At 40.8% G+C, this 17,252-nt stretch overlaps 1 protein-coding gene across 3 annotated transcripts in view; it reads left to right on the top strand.

The window, feature by feature from the left end:
* GMDS (GDP-mannose 4,6-dehydratase) overlaps positions 1-17,252 on the top strand; it is a 423,518-nt gene that overhangs the window by 351,884 nt on the left and 54,382 nt on the right. The window lies entirely within an intron of this gene.

Raw genomic sequence — 17,252 nt, 5'->3', positions numbered from 1 at the left:
GGTGCTTTGCAGGGTCCCACCCAGTAAATGCTCATTTGCAGAACACATCTTTACTCCCAGGAATGCCTGAGTGAACCCTGCTGGGAGCGCTCAACCAGCACACACTGCCAGCAGGACCGAGCCACTAACCCCTGTGCTCAGATTGCCTAATGAGCATGCTAGGAGAGGAAAAAAAACCCAGCAGTATTTCCAAGTCAGGCAGGATGGTGGCAACACGCAGAGATGGTACAGGACCAGGACGGAGCCTGGTTTCTGGACACAGGGAACAATAGCCCCAGTTGTGCAATGTGGGCAGTGGGTGTGCCCCGGAGAGGATGTTCTCTTCTCCTGGGAAGGGTGATACCAGCCCTGCTGGCTGCTGACGCAGCATTGGCTGTCAGTCTGTCTGTTCAGAAGTGCTGGCTTCAGCTGCCTGCTTCAAGCAAGGTGTGATGAGAGCACGTTTGTCTTGCTACGGGTTGCAGGGAGGGAGCAGGGAGCTGCATGTGTGGAAGTGGACATGGGTTCTAAAGAGGAAATTCAGAGAGGAATAGACTTTCATGCTATGCAAAAAAGGGCTGGGCCTGTGTATCAGAATCAAACACTAGGAAATCATTAAGAGCTGTCCGTCATTTTGTGGTTTGGTAAGGTGTCAGGATGATAAGGAGGACACAGGGACAAAAGGACTTGCCAAACAGGAAAAGGACACTTGACCCAACAAGTCTGCGCTTTGCAAGACCCACTTTCCTGCTTTGTCATGCCTCTTACCAACAACTACATACTCACGCCTTAAAATTTACAGGTAATATGTAGCTATTCTGAAGCCCTCGCTGTAGTTCCACCTTATTCATGTGCTCAGACATTTTCTGCTGAAATAGTGGTGCCCATGGTCTCCTCTCGGTCCTTATTAGTCTCCTTTTGGGAAAAAAAATCTGGATTTTAAATTGAGCTCACTATACGCTTGTCCATTTGGGGACAGTGCATAAGCACATGTCTCTCAGGACTGCTCATGAAATTGCTAATGGGTCCATACATGAGTACAGGGATGCATTCAAATACAGAGTGGAAAGTGGCCTTGAAATAGCACTGCGCGTAAACTTAGCAGACATCTGATGTTCATCTGAAGTTATCTGGCCTGCTGTAGGCCACCCTCCCTTGGGGTCCATCTCTCTCTTCCACTGCCCCTATCCTACCTTGCATTTAACACCATCCCTGCTTGGTTCCTGTGGAACCCAAGACGGCTGTGACGCTGCTCATGTGTGATCAAGGTAGAAGCACAAAATGGGTTTTCAAGTACCTTTGTCTTAAGGAATATGCAGATGAACTGTGAACAAACTCCTCTATAAAGATGTGACATCCACTTCCTGCAATCAAAGTTTCCTTTTTACAGCATCTCAGGATGGGTACCCAGAATCACTTTCATTTTTTTAATTCTGATTTAATTTCTGTTCCTTATCAAAGGCACAAACTTCAGCCTGTTTCAGTCAGGGAATCACATCTGTGCAATTCTAAAATGCCAGACCAAAATCCAATCCATCGTGAGAAAGCAAGGAAAAGCAATGAGAGAACTGAAATGGACTGACAACGCGTGTCCCCTCCCACCACACTCACCAAGACCACTGAAGGCAAGAAAGCCTCAGGCTGACATTTTGGAAGGAGGCTTAGCCAGATCAGTTAACAGGAATTCTGCTGCTGAATCCCGGCTGACACAGAAAATCTGATGCTCAGATTCTCATGTCTTATTTGGAAACGTTTCTGTCTGTCTGTCTCTCTAAAATTTAACATGGTATTCTGGAAAGTGAAAATAAATATCATTTAATCTCGTGTACAGTCAGTTCTGACAGTGCCAATATATTCATTTGAAAACACATTTGTTTTCTTCAGTTAGTGATCCCTGGGGTCAAGGCTTCCCATTGAAAAGCTTAGCTGTACTGAAGAAGAAACCTTGAAATGTGAGACTGTCTTCTGGTCAAACTAAGTAGACCCTTTGAATGCCTTGACTCTAAATCTCTTCACTCTGCTTTTGACTGCTTTGGGGCCCCCTGATATTTACTGGCCTTGGGAATTGTTCCTGCTAATGCTTCTAATGCCTCTCTCTCTCCTTCCCTCCTTGCATCTTGCCAACTACAAACCTATCGGTATCGTTTCTTTCAGCTTGTATCGGATTCCTATCAGTATCTTTTCTGACCCTTTTTTAATTGTATTTGGAGACTCTAACCTGCTGCAAGGATCAGGGAAAAATTATTACTTCTACATTTCTTAAAATCAGCACAGCACAGGAGCTTCATGGCAAGTTTGCTTTTTATACTGAACTTGATATGCTATGAAAGATATTTTCACGCATTTTGCAGGCTTTTTTAGCACATGGCTAATAAGGTCATACTTTACACTCATTTGCTACCCTAGGCATGTAAAGATAAGTTTCCACTACAGTTTACTTACCTGTAAAATGCAGGTGCTTCAGAAATTATCTCAGTAGTCTTTTCTACTTTTGTTACAATCAGAATGTTCATGTTGTAGGTAGGCAACTTAATCTATACTTGGATTTAAATAATCTATTTGGTATTCACGAAAATAATATTAAAATTAATTTTAAATTTCTTTTAAAAGTTAAAACCAAAATTCATTGAGCCATCTCAGTCAGTTGGAAACAAGCAGCCCTGCAGCTTGGGATGTTGGGAGCATCAGGTCTCTCAACCCCTGAAGTTGGGTAATTTTCAGAGAATTAGGGCCTATCTTTAATTTTCTTATCTTTCAGCAAGATAATTACTATTAATTTGCATGCAGAAATTTCCCTCCAAGAATTGCACAATTAAATCTGATCAAATTATGCCCATTAAGGTGTTTGAGTAAAATTGCTTATATTATTTTTGCATGGCAGATATTAAGCTAACAGTTCTATAGGAGCTTGCTTCATTTCATTGCCCTTTCCTGCAACAATGAAGATTAGCTCCAGGTCTCACTTGTCTGTTCTGTCGTCGCAGAACTTAAGATGTATGTATCTCTCAGGTAGGAGTTTATGTTACTTTTTAAAAGGGAAAAAAAAGAACCATATGTAAATGTTGTTTTTTCTCTGAGTATAATGCTCTGCATGTGTTACAGGGAATTCTTTCCTTTCGCTCCCACCTGTTTCTGCAGTTGTCCTACAGCTCGCCAAGGAAAAGAACTGCAGGTTGTATTTGTGCATCACATTTGTTATAGGCTGGCATGGCTGCAACTCTGAGGATATACATACATCAATGCAAATTTACTTCCTTTAAGCAAGCCCTAGAAACTCCGTCACAATGTGATGCTAATATTCAAGCAGTCATCTGGCCTCTTATTATTCTTCTTCAAAGACAAAAGGGCATGCTAACTTGCTAACTTCTTCCTTTTGTTATATGCCTTAAGGAATTAAGCATTTTTCTCCCAGTCAGTTCTAGCACTGATATAAATGAAACTCCATGTACTGGTTAGGAGAAAAAATTCATGGCAGTGTTAAAAGATACTTCATCCTCCTGGAATTAATTCTTTAACACTGTTCTTTCTAAATCCTAAGAAGTTCTGTATCCCTCCTTACCAAGTTCTTTACTTTTCAAAGGATTGCTTGTTGTATCTAAATATCTACAGATAGACATATATATATATGTATAAGAAATTTCCCAAGTCTTCGATGTGTTGCTTACACTAAGTTTTACCTCTTTACTTAACTGCATTTGGCCTCGGTTGCCCTTTTTCCTCCTTGGAATTAAGCAGGACGGCTTTAAATTTCAGTCTGTTCAGATGTTTTTTAAAAATTCAACTCTATGTTTCCCATGTTTCATAGGATTCCAGTAAAAATTCCTTGGGGCATATCGCATTCTCCCAAAGTCAGCTTTCTTAAAGTCAAAAACATTTCTGAACTCCTCTAAGTGTTCCTGCCCTAAAGAGCATTTAGAGTCTAATGAAACCATGATCACAAAACCCTAAATGCCCCGCACTTCCACTTTATTTTTCATACAAGCTTCATTTCCTACTGTTAAGTTCAGAGCCGCCTGTGACTGTAAACTGTTCAGATATCTGCACGAGGAAACATGTGCTTCCCTTCCTCAAGGATCTTTTTGCTCATCAGTGTCAATATATGGCCTGTATTAATACTCATGAAAATGAAATGGGAGCATTCAAGGAAGAATAATCTTCAGATGATTTTCCTGTCTGTTTTCCTCACTAGCAGCCAGGTAAAAAAGTTGCAAGTTGGTGTAATTCTGATAGTCTTCTCTTATCTGGTTTGTTTTGTTTTTTTTTTTCCTCATTGTTCTGAAAATGTATGTCAACATCTGAAAACTACTACCTTGGTAAATGATTACCTCTGCCATCCTTAATTCTCCTCCAAGCTGACTTTGCTGCTGTGTCAGCCAAAATGTTTATATCTTTCCTTACTTCAAACTCATCATTATCTCTGCATTGCTTTGCCACGCTCTTCCTTTTCTTGGTCCCTCCTGCTAATAAAACCTGCAGTAGATTTTTTTTTTGTTTATTTGTTTGTTTTACTTAAGATGTCACATATCAGACATTTCAGAGGTATCTCTGAAAACATACATGTCAAATACAGCCAAGTAAAATAACGATTAGTAGTAACTTGTCTCTGTATAACATCTGCAAGGCACAGAGCACTTAACATATTTTAAATGTTTCTGAACAAACGTGAAAAAAAAGTTTTAAAAAAATAGTATCACTTTGTTTCTGCTTCTGAAACACATGTATGGCAGAGCAGACTGCTGCTTGAGTGAGATCATGAGGCGGCAGCAAAGTTCAGAGGGGAGCCTGATGGCATTGTGCTCTGCTGCAATTCCTAGTGGTCACAACCATCCTTCCACAAGTAGCTTTCCACTTTTTTATCTCATCCTGATTTTGTTCATCTTAGTTGTTCCTTAGAAGACAGGAAGATCATTTTTGCTACCAGGTTTTCCTTTCAATATGTCACCAAACCTGAGAAGCTTCAGCAGGCTCGTGTCCAGTCTTGTTCACTGTCTTGCTTAATCCTCTTAACAGACTTTTAGCAGGAGCCCCAGCTTACCTCTTTTCTTGTAGGAGCAGATACCTAATTTGTGCCCCTCCAACACTCCCACACACATTTCTGACGTTTTGCTTCATAACTAGCTCATTACATCAGTATTAGACAGGCGCATCCAGTAAAGGAATCCCTCTGGACACCACTGTTTGCAGTCCTCATATGCTGTGCTTTACTCAGTTGCTTCTCTTTGCATCATCCTGCTCCTCCTCTGCTGTGCCTCCAACAAAATATTTCTCTGGCAACTTCTACAGCTGGCTCTGTTCCCTTTCCTCCTTCACCACCTCTTTCCCTGCTGTCATTCCTGAGGTTTTGAAACCAGCCATGTGTCATCTGTGACCTTCACATCTTCATTGATCTTCCTGAGAACATCAGCCTGTCTCTCTGAGTCTGCTTTCTGATCTCCTAATACCACAACTATCTGACAAGACTAGCCAGAGGAAGAGGGTGTCCTTTCCTCCTGGGGTCTAAGCTGGAGTGCTTTTGCACCCTGGGTGTTGCACCATATGTTCATTTACAAGATCAGTAGTTTTTCTAAAGAAATGTTCAGACTAGCTGAAGAAATCTCTGGCTGACTTTGGGCAACTCAGTTTTCCACTCTGGGTGGGTAAAGGAATTGCAACCCCATTGAAAAACTAGTGTGTAAAGATAAAGCTGTCATCCAGGGAGGAGGGTTCGTGGTTTTAATTCATTGCTCATTTTTCTAAATGCTGTTGACACATAGCAGTTAATGGTAACCTTGGATGTGACAGATCCAGGCTCAACTCCTGAAAACAGATTTTTAAATTAAACTTAAATGACTGGAGCGTTAAGGCTGAGGGAGAGATGAATTAAGATAGAAGGCTGTTTACCTCCTTAATTAGGCCCTGATTCAGCCAAGCATCCAAGCAAGTGCTTCACTTCAAGGGCATGAATAGTTAATAGGGACAGTTTCCCTACTGGAGCTAAGAGTGCTTACGTGCATTGCTGCATCTTAATATGAAGCAAAGCAATTCACCTGTGATGGGAACTGAGAGGGCCAGCCCAAACATTTGTGGGAACTCAGGAGGTGCCAGCTGATTATTTTTGTTTGCTTGCCCTATTGTACCTGAGCACAGTACTTTGGAGCGGAGATGCTGAAATAGCTCTAGACAGTTTCTTTAGCCAGGTTCTCTTAGGGTGGCTTTGCAGGCAAGAAGGGATTAGACCAAGTTCATGCAGTTTGTAGTTTTAATCAACTGCTCCTGGAGTGACGTTTCCTGCCTGTAATTCTTCTCTGCCTTCCTGGCAGTGGGGGGTCTTACCGCCACCTCTTCACTTATTCATGTTTATTCATGCACAGAAAGTCTCTTTATCTCACCTCCTACCTCCTTGCCTCCCCCTTCTCTTGGCCTGCCATTTGGCCTCCTCCTCCCCCTTGTTATCTCTGTCTGTTGTCTCACCCTCATTTGGACCATCCCTTGTTTTCTTATCGCTGCCTGTCCTATGCCTGTCCCATACAAACACTCCCCGTGCTCCAGCAGATGTGGTGGGAAATGCAAAGCCTCTGAAGGAAAATCATGGGGGTGGGAGAAAGCCTGGAGGAGGCAAAAGCCATGACAGAAGTCCAGGCTTAGGTGGCACCAAAGACACATTTGTCACAGCTGCCGAGTATTCCTTCCTGCCAACCGTCCGTGCTACCTACAGCCTATTCCCCATTTCCTACATGAGATTAGACATTTCAAAGAGCTGTACTGTGGTTCAGACCACCTTTTGGAGTGCTCAGTGAGACTGGAGTGCTGGCAGAGTGGCTCAACACAAAACTGTTCCCACCAGGGCTTTCTAAAGACCTTGGTGTCAGAGGTGGTTGAGGTCACTTACGGACCTGATTGCTGGTTCACATTCAAAAGTGGGAGCATGTCTGAAGATCTGTCTCCCCTTCAGAAGCTGTTTATTTTATTTTACAATGGGATTTTAAAAGTCAAGCAATATGTTAACAATACTGTTCACATTTTGACTGTGTTTCCCACCACGTTGTAACCTTTTCTTTTAAGTGTGCTGTGCCAACTCAACTCTTGCAATGGTTTTAGAATGGCAGCACAGAACCGTAAATGACATGATTTATAGGAAAATAAAAATGGCTTTTGAATACAGAGGATATGAGACAGAGGTGAGGTTTCCTTCAGCAAATCTGGAATTAAGGGCTAGACTCCTGTCTAATTTGTCCAGCCTTCGCAAGAGCTTGCCTGCCTTCAGCTGTTTGTATTTTATTTTATGGGTGAGTGGGTGCACAAAGGAAGATGACAGGCACAGAGTGTTCGGGTGTTTCATCTGAGAAGCCATGAGATGGTTTTAGCGTTGTTAAAAGCAGCTTCTGCTGAGTTTGGGTCAGCAGATGCCCTGACATCAGCCTTTTCAGCATGAAATCTTCCAGTAAGTGGTTCACTGGGGGCATAGTTGTCTCAAGCCTTGGTATGCCATGGCACCTAATATTTTTGCTGCTTGAAAGATGGGACTTAAGCCACTCAATCTCAAATTCCAATGCAAAATATGTATCAGTGTTACTTTTGTGCTGCTGAAGACATTATCAGAGTGCAGTTGTCCCTCTGAGGGACACCCCAGGGCAGTGTGAAAGGGCCATATGGACCAGGTTAGGAGAAATGCAGAAAGAGGTGGCCAGTTCTGAGGAGGCAGGGGGGTTTGGGGGTTTGTCTCCAAAAGCTTTCATTTCATGTTTTCAAGTGTTTCACCATCCAAAACTGACAGTAGGTTCCTTTCACTTTCGTCTTTTATTTCTTTAGTTATCTGAAATTTATTCCACTAGGAAAATGTGGAATGTTTTAACTTTACTTATGGAAAAAAAGAGTCAAAAAGTATTCTGCGTGGATAAAAAATAAAAAAGAGAAAGAGAAAAAAAAATTGGCTTTTCAATTTTTCTAAGGAAAGCCTAATTTGGGTGATCAGAGGGTACTTCTCTGGGGTAGTCAGACTTATTTTTAGATTGTTCCTAGAGGTCTTCTGTCTCCCCCAAAAAATCTATGAGAATTTTTTTGTTCAGACTTGTATCTCTGCTCTTCACCACTTACAGATTCACTCAAAGGGGCAAACGGTTGAAAGGAAGTGGAGGTTTGGAAGTGGTTGTTTAAAAAATAAATAAACCTTTACCTTTCCCCTCTGTCACCTTTAGAATCGTCATTTGTAAATTAACAACTTCATGATGGAGGCATGAAAATGTGGGACCTTTGTTATTGTTGCTACCCTGTGATGACGATGAGTGCTTAACCACCTTCCATATCTTCATGTCTCATTTTTGTATTCAACTAAAAACCTGTAGCAATGATTCTGACTTTATCAGAACTTAAAAATATTTTACATTGTTAGGTTTTTTTTGTATCCTTAATACTTCCCTAGTGTTCAAGGAGAGCTTGTATGTTTGAGTTGCAGGGGAAATTGAGCCTTGTAGATCTAAACAACTTTTTAAAGTGTTTTTTTGTTGCTGAATAAAACTCTAGAAAATTATCTCTGTGGCATAAACATCACAGTACTTGTCATGCCCATCTTGGATGCTCCCCAAATTGTCTGATGTCCCAGCTGGGTGAGTGAAAAAGGAGACTAATTATCTGCAGGGCAGGGGAGACTTAAACATTAAAGAGCTTTACGCCTAGGATCAGCTGGAATTTTTGCTCATTCCTCACATATAGTGTCTGAGCTCGCCAAAGCAGACAATATGAAAAATATTAACAGGATTCAAGAAGACATTAGTAATTGATTAAGAGTGCATGCCTCCCTTGCAAGACTTTTTTTTCTTGATTTTTTTTCTGTTCAGCCAGAAAAGTCTAAAGGTGAGTAGGTGAAGTCAATTTTAATAATTCACAGACGATAATATATTTATTTCTCACTTGACAGAGCTAGTGTTTAAACTATTAGCATTGCCTGGCATAACATAAAACAGGATCAGTCACTCATCCCTTTGAAACATCTAACCTGGCCTTATTTAAATTTCTTCCTTCCAGCTTTGCCAGTACATTTTAATAGTCTTGGTAGAGTTCTCAGCTGACTTGTGACTTCAGACTTTATCTACCAGGTTGTGGTTAGGAACAGAGTAAGACAGCACCATTCCTCGTCAGCTTTTTCTGTATGCAATGACACAGAAACCTCAGTGCTACAGAGAGCCACTGAAATTCAAAACAGACCACTTGACTGCTGAACAGAAATGAGTTTTTAAATCAGATTTTCTTTCTGGAACACTGTTCTGTAATTTTTGAAAACACTCCTTTTTTTCCTTCCTTCAGATTGCTGAACTGGTACTACTTTGCAGTCATGCTTTGTACTGAATAGCTGTAAGGGGAAAGGTGGATTAACAATAATGAAAACAAAAAAAAGTGTTTTAAAATAGGACGCCTGCCTGTTTTTTTACAGAAATCTGTGACAAGTTCATGTTTATAATTCACTACATCTGTTACCAAGTTAGTGCTTTGCAGACCTTAGTTTTACAAATTTCCAGATTGGGTGACTAGGAGTTGAATTGCTTTTGTTTTTATTTTTTCTCCTGTTTGACCCATAAAATACTACACTTTGACCTTCTGATTTAGAAAGCAAAAGCATATATTAAAGCTTCTTTACAATAACAAAGACTTCTGACTAAAGCAATTGGCTCCCACTATAATTTTCCCTTAGATAACAGTTGTAAATTTCCAAACCTCTAATCTTTGGCAGAATTTCCCTCTTCATCCTAGTTTCTGTTTCCATGTGTTGGGGGAGATTAAAAAGGGGGTTATGAAGGTGAAATTGGAAACAGAGGAAATGTGAGGTTTTAGGAAGAGCTCAGGTGAGTGATAGGGCCAAGTTTGCTGTGTGCACTGTTTTCATAGCTATGAAGCAAAGCCTACTGGGGCCTCTTCTTATACTACAGTGTCACCACTGATCATATGTTGTGACATTCACTCCTCACTCTAAACAATTCTTCTGAAGTGCTAATCCTATAAGGTTACCACAGTCCTTTATCCTGCACATAGTTGTCTGAAAGGGCTTGCAGATGAGTATGCAAGGTAGTATTTAGGTGTTTTTCCTGACCTTTCTTTCTCTGTGTCTTCCCGAAGGTGCTTATTGGTATTATCTCTGTATTTCACATATTTGTTAGATGCCTTCTGGATGGCTTCTAGGCTTAACATAAAGACCAAAATTAATCTTGACTGCTGAAGTGACTCTCAAAAGAGTCAGACAGCTCAGGCACTGTAAACAAAAAGTTGGCATGATTAGACTCTGACTAGCCCTAAAGGTAAGCCACCCACCTCTATAATAATTCAATAGCTGTGTGCCATAATGAGTGCAAGAGGAAGGTGGACACGGGAGTAAAAACAGAAACATAGGAAGGTGTATTATTCACAACAGTAGAGATTCACAACAGTGAAGACTTATATGTACTTGAAGAACAGCCAAAGGGAGTTGGTGATGGATGACAGGCAGTTTGTGTGCTGGAAAGCTCTCAAGAAGTATTCTTATTTTTGCCTTCTAGTATTAGCGACCACAATTAGTTCTACTTTGGCTTAACTGCTGGATGAAGATTAAAAAAAAGGACGACTGACTTAATTAAGTTCTTAAATATGGCTTTGTGAAGGATTTCCTACTCCAGACTAATGCCTGGGACAATTATCTTTGATACCCTTGATAGCATAGCTTGCTATGACTGAGAATACCCTGGATGCAAACATCTGCATCCAGCAGCTACTTCAGCTAGTGATTTGCTTTCAGAGGAAGCAGGTGTCAGGGCCATGATGGCTGGGGGGAAACTTCTGGGAGAAACCGTCCATGTGCGGGCAGTTGATGTACTTGCTGTGGTTTTTGTGAGGGTCAGCATTATATGCCAGAATTCCTCAAATGGGTGTTTTGTGCGTTGACATACAGGCAACTGACTGGAAGGTTTAGCTACAGCACTGGGACAACACAGACAGCTGCCATTCATGTATCAGGGTATGACTTACCAGGACTTTGAGCTGGGAGGGACCATTTAGAAATATGACAGAGCGGTTGGAATCACTGATGCTTTTGGCTGGGACTGCCAAAGATGGTCCCATTTATGGTGGTAAGAGGAAAGGGTCTGCTAAAGGGATATGCACAGTGGTCAGAGGAATGTAATCAATAAGTCATTTTCCACACACCAGTGAATGCCAATGACTGCTAGAAACAGAAAGCTAAATGCATTAGATGTGAATGCATCTTTGGTTTGTGTATCAACTTTCCCCTTGTTACTACTTTTTTTCTGTAAAGCCTGAAGAAGTTGGGTTGTCCCTCATGTCTTGCAGTGCCTTTTTTAACTGCTGAGCACTCAGCTTGTCACTGTTTCCAGTTGCCAATGAGCAAAACTTCACTAGACGTAGTATATCGCAGATGCCCTCAATCATTGGGTGATGTAAAGGCTTTCTCAGGGATCCTGTGTAACTTGTCAAAGACAGTTCAGGAGATTGGCACGCTCTGGCAGATGTATCACACCTGTGTCTGTCTTCCAAATGCCATGAGTAGATGGTTGAGGCAGAGGAATAAACTTTTTATCAAGTGCCTCTGCAGCAAAAAGTTCGTTTTGGATCAGGATTCAAAGTGAATGAATATCCAGTTGGAATTTTTTTAGTTTCCCTTTCATTCATTGCTATCAACTGGCCAAATTTTGACCTTTTCATAATAAGTACCGTCTAAATATTTACTGTGATCTCCGTAGAGATGCACTTTGAAGAAAGGCATTCTGTTGATATAAATTATTTTAACATGGACTTCAGATATTAGGGGGATTCCTGGATAAGGAAAGGGAGGGTTAGACTTTTGTGTAAGGATAACAATTTGAACTGTAATGCAAATGGGAAGAGATGACTTGACAATGCACTGGTGGAGGTAAACAGACTCATTTCTGTGGAAAGGGTGTTGACAAGCAGTGATTTTTGGGAAGCCTCCAGACAGAGTCCAGACACTGACTTTAGGGATTTAGGCAATATAAAAATGAATATTAAAAAAAAAAAGCCAAGAAAAAAAAACCCAAAACATTTACATCAGCTGTGCCTGCAGTTTTTTCTTTTTTTCTTTTTTCACATACTTTTCTTCTATTAAACATTTCCAGAAACACATGTACAGTTAAGCCTAGCGTTGTGAAAAGGACTAATATTCTTTTTTGATAGACTCTTCCTGTGTTGCTTTTGTGTCAAATCAAGTACATTTCAGATGCAAGTTTAGGCTTCTTCAGGAAAAAAAGAAAACAAAAGAATAAGCAGGGCCTTGAGCCTGATAGACCTCAAATGGACCTGAACTGAAATGATCGCATTGAATATCATGTTGGTAAGTGGCCTTACATATTCACATGGCCTTAGGCATAGATAGAGAGATAGCTCCCTCCAAAACTAAGTTCCAGGCATGGTGACAAAATCATTTGCCCATGTCCCAAATATTGTTTTGCTTTGGTTTTGTCTCATCCCCCAAATTAATTTTTATTTTGCCTAATAAGGTGATGCTTTGGGGAGGGGGAGCTTACAGGCATTCTGGTTTTGCTTCTTTTTTGTCCCCTCTCTACAAAGCATCCCATCAATTGCTGCTGCAAAGAAAGTGAACAGATTCCTCTTTCTGTACCCTCAGATCCCTCCTGAAACCTCTTTTGTTGCCCTCAGAAATCACTAAACTAGTGACGTGCTATAACCTTTCGTACATCCTGATGACCACTGTTGTTTGTTGTTCTCTCCTCACACTGCCCCGTATCTCTATTTATTTGTGCTCCATTTCATGTACTGAGGGCATGTGCGTGCAGCTTGACCTAATGAGTCAGGTTAACTCAAAGGAAACAATCTAGCCACAAGAGTGTGAAATGCTCCAGTGCAGCAGAAGCAGGGTAAATTAGCTCATATAAAACCCCGTGTTTGTCACATAGCAGCATGTTTTCATGTTGTTAGCTAGTTCAGTAATGTGCAGCATGGCCTTGGGTTATGAACATTTTTTGCAGGAAAAGCTCTTTTGGTCCTGGTTTGCAACACAGCTAAAGCAGGAAGATCTTTGATGATGGCAGAGGTTTTTAGACACAAACTGTAATAATCACATCCATACCTTTGCTAAGATTTTAAAGAAACGTGTGGGAACCTATTTATTACATCTGTAAGGATCTGGCCGATAAATGCAGACTTCCACCTGCGTGCCAAAGCTGAAGCAAGCATACCAAGCCTGCTTCACTGAGTGGATAACAAGAGAGCTTTTCAGTGCCCTGAGACCCAAGGAGCTCATCCTCTTACTGGAAACTCCTTGGATACCATCTTTAGATGCTTTACAGTATTTTTATTAGTACTGTCCACTCTTTGGTGGATCAATGGAAGCCTGTTCTGAAATTTTAAGCTCTTCTTTCTTTGCATTAGAGTTTCAAATTAATGGTCTGCAACTGTAAACTCACGTATGTGTACTGACACATTTTGTAAATATAAAGCTCTCGTGCCTGCAGTTAAAGGAAGATCCAAAGAAAATGAGAATATCTGGCATATCGCCGTGGTGTCCACTATCAGCTCATTAGCAAATTTTATAATTTTAATCTTCATGCAGAAAAAATGTTCTGACGTAGTGGCTTGTTGGCTATATCATACAAGTGTCACACTGGTAACTCTGTTGCTGTAAATTTCCAACCAGTGCACATTTTCAGCCGTTGCAAGGTATCTTCACAAACCTTCCTGGTGGCATACTTTCAAAAGATGTATTTGATATTCAAAACTACTAGAACATTGTAGGAGGTAAATGTGTTTTCATCTAGCCTTCAGATGGGTTGTATGGGACCTGTCTTTTTCTTCTTTCAAAAAGATCCAGTTAGTGTCTAATAGATCCAAATAGACCTATCCTGTAGTTTTTCTACTAAAAATAGAAAACTCAGGGTTAGGGATCAGTTGTTTTAATGTCACTGATCTGCTGTGTCCACTTGGGTGAGTTTATATACACTTTGTGATGCTAAAGACTCAGAAAGTTTTGTGTAGAGCGTTTGGGAACTCATTTTCATTTACACTGTGACCACCTTATACTCCTACATTAAAATGGGCTTCACAGGGGAAATTTATTATTATTAAATTACTTAAGCGAAGACTCAGGTATCAGCTTAATTCTGCTACTGGCACATGTCATGTGGAGAGTGTACAGTATTTTTGCAGGGCTGAGGCTTGTCTCCTGTCCTGTTTCTTCTCTCCATGTGCTTGTGCACAGGGTGACTATACTTCTCTGTTGAGATACATTGTCTTCATACTTTATTATTGTTCTTAGCCCTCCACTTAACTCTCATACTGTGATCATCTAATCACCCATCTTCCTATATCATCATTAGTCATTTGAGTATTTTCCTTCCGTCTTCCCCCACAATTGTCTGTTACTCAGTTCTACCTTTTCAAATGTATTTAGACATTGCATTTTTACTCAGTTACATCTCTTCAGAGCTAAAATACTTCTGTTTTACTTAATGCCTTTTTTTCCAGAAAGAAATATGAAACTCTTGCCCCAGAACACAAATTCCGCACTCCTGTTACTCCACAGAACCTACTGCTGCTCTCTGCTTTTGCTGCCCAGCTAGCTGAACACGCAAGTGCCTTCATCTCTCTGCAGAAACAGAACTTTAGGTTTTATTCTAGGAGATGCCTTTTTAAAAGATCCCAAAGAATCCCAAGCTGTGCTTTCCCAGAACAAAAGCAAAAAAAGCACATGCCTGGAAGTATTCTACAGGCAAAAAAGGGGAGAGAGTCCAACTTTTTGATCTTTTTTTTTCCCAGATATTGGTAAGTGAAACAGAACTTGATTTGGTGTTCATTCTTGATGAGATGCATGTGCCGTGCACATACATGTGCTTTCTCTCTCTTTCTTCTCTGTTTAAATCCCATTTAAACAGTGCTTGGTGACTGCTGGGAGTTGTAATCCATGTGCAACTCTGTCATGAGGCAAACACCAGCTGGAGGGACGGCTCTACAGAGCAGTCTGCAACCAGTTGAGTTGCTGAGGAGTCATAAAAGAGGGAAAAAGGGGTTCACGAGAACTGAGCCAGTGCCTTTTGGAAAGTGTTTCTTACACTCTCTTAAGAGCTACAAAGTGTGTATCTTGTACAGTTTCTTATGCTTCGCCAGGGACAAGATTACAAAACAGAAAATGACAGAACTTCACAGCCAAATTGGTACTTTCGTAGATTTGTTTGACAAGGTATTTCACACAGCTTCAGAGTAGACTGAAAGCACCTATAAAAATCTGCTGTTTCGTACATAGAAAGAAAAACAAAATCTTTTGCTTTTTATTGAAGGAAACTTTTTTTCCCTTGCCAGAATCACCAACCATGTCAATATTTCTGCTTGGTTCTCTGCTTCTGATACCTGTTTCCATTACCCATCTCTAAAGTCCCTGTCTGGGTGTATTTGCAGAAGGTTATCTGTAAAAGCACAGATGTTTGGAAGTTTACCATTCTTTTAATTAAATAATGTGTTAGGGTATATTTATAGTTTTGCTGATTCAGAGCCATAGGTTAACAACTCCTGTACTCCAATACTATTGAGTAATTGCCCAAAGCACTATCCTAACACTTCTGTAAAACAAAGCACTAGGGACTTTTAGTGTACAAAACTGTAGAATTTTATAAGGGAATATTAATAAAGAGCACTATTAAAAATAAATACCTCTGTTTATGGGTATTGGCTAATGAGTAGAACGCTAAAAAAAGACGCTAAGCAGCATATATATGCTTCAGCATATGCTTCAGCAATAGAAAAGATAAATGACAACAGGTAATTGTGAGTAGTGAATATATCGTAGTGTTATTATTGATTTTTCCTGCCTGGTTTCCTTGGTGTTATGCTGAAAAATAACAAAGTAATTGGTATCTGTGTTGTAGCAGAGCAGATCTAGGGAATGGTTGATGATGCTATGAGTTATAACCTGGCTACAGGAATATTTGGACTTTGGCATCTTCGAATTAAGTAAATCCCATTATTTACCCTTCCTGCTTGTGATCTTTTGCCAAGGCGGTGCACTAAAAGGTTAGTGAAATGAGAACCTTGGGAACTATTGTTAGTGGAGAATGAGAAGGTAGCCTTACAAATGGTGTACGTCCTCTTAGGAAAATATGTTGAATTGACATGGCTGTAAGTTTTGAGCTGTGAAACAAACTTCTTAACACTTGACATACACTACAAATGGAGCCATTGGTTCTTGAGGTGAAATTGATTTTAATGTACTGTGGTGCTGGCACCTGTTGTAGACCACCTTGCAACATACAGAGGCCAAAGAGGTAAAGTATGGAAATGATTGCAGTCAGGTGGAGGCTGAAATCCTGGCCATAGGCTTCAGTGGAGCCAAGGTTTCATTTGCGTGGTGTATTTTCACAAAAGGGATCCTGCTGCCTGGAGAGTGAATGCTCTCAACAAAATGCTTTATGCCCCTCGTGAGGGTTTTTGGTGGTGTTTTCAGTGGACTGCAAGGAGAGGGAATGGGAATCCCACCCCACATCTGGGCAAGGTAAGAAAGGGAATTGCAGTGACAGTGTCTTTTCTTTTTTTAAGGTAATTTGAAGAAACTCTCTCTCACACACGCACACTGTCCTGTCCTGTCAGTTTGTAAACCTTTGCCTCTTACCCCCTGCTTTTCTTGATTAAATGCTGCAATTAGAAGGCTTATGAGTATCACTGTACAGCTGCTCTGAACTGTTGGTTTCAAGGATGAGTTCCCCTCCTGTGTGACTTCAGGAGTACTATAGCTCCATTGCCATTCAGATGGTTTCACTTACTTGCTGTGACAAATCAAAAGTCAGCTTTGAAAGAAAAAAGCGAGTGATACCATGCTTAGTTCACTCCCAAACTTAGTCCAACATTAATAGCTGACAGTAATCATCCTAATATTAGAGGCTTAGAGGGATGCTGTACCTCAGAGCAGCAGACAGATCCCTGGGATCTTGAGTCCTGCTTCAGGGTGGAATTTGTGAGCGAGGCATCCCCTCCAGGGTTACTCACAGAGGAAGGAAGGGGTGGCTGGTGTCTTGGCCCTTAGGGTTGAAATGCTTGCCAGCAAAGCTGGAGCGCTATGAAAAGGTCTGCAGTTCAGCAGGGCTGTGATATAAATACTCCCCCACAGCCAGGATCAGTGGAAAGGCAGAGACACCGAGTGAAGGCTTACTTTAGCTGTAAACTTACATCCTTTGGAAAACAAGTATTTTATTTCACCAGTCTTACCCTATTCAAAGGTTCGTAAAATCACTGTGTCAGAAGTGACCTTGATTTTCCAGATCAGTTAATACTGACTGTTGGGCATTGTTGACATG

The sequence above is a fragment of the Phalacrocorax aristotelis genome, chromosome 2 (assembly GCF_949628215.1).
Source record: "Phalacrocorax aristotelis chromosome 2, bGulAri2.1, whole genome shotgun sequence".
NCBI lineage: Eukaryota > Metazoa > Chordata > Aves > Suliformes > Phalacrocoracidae > Phalacrocorax > Phalacrocorax aristotelis.
This window is presented reverse-complemented; position numbering and strand designations above follow the sequence as displayed.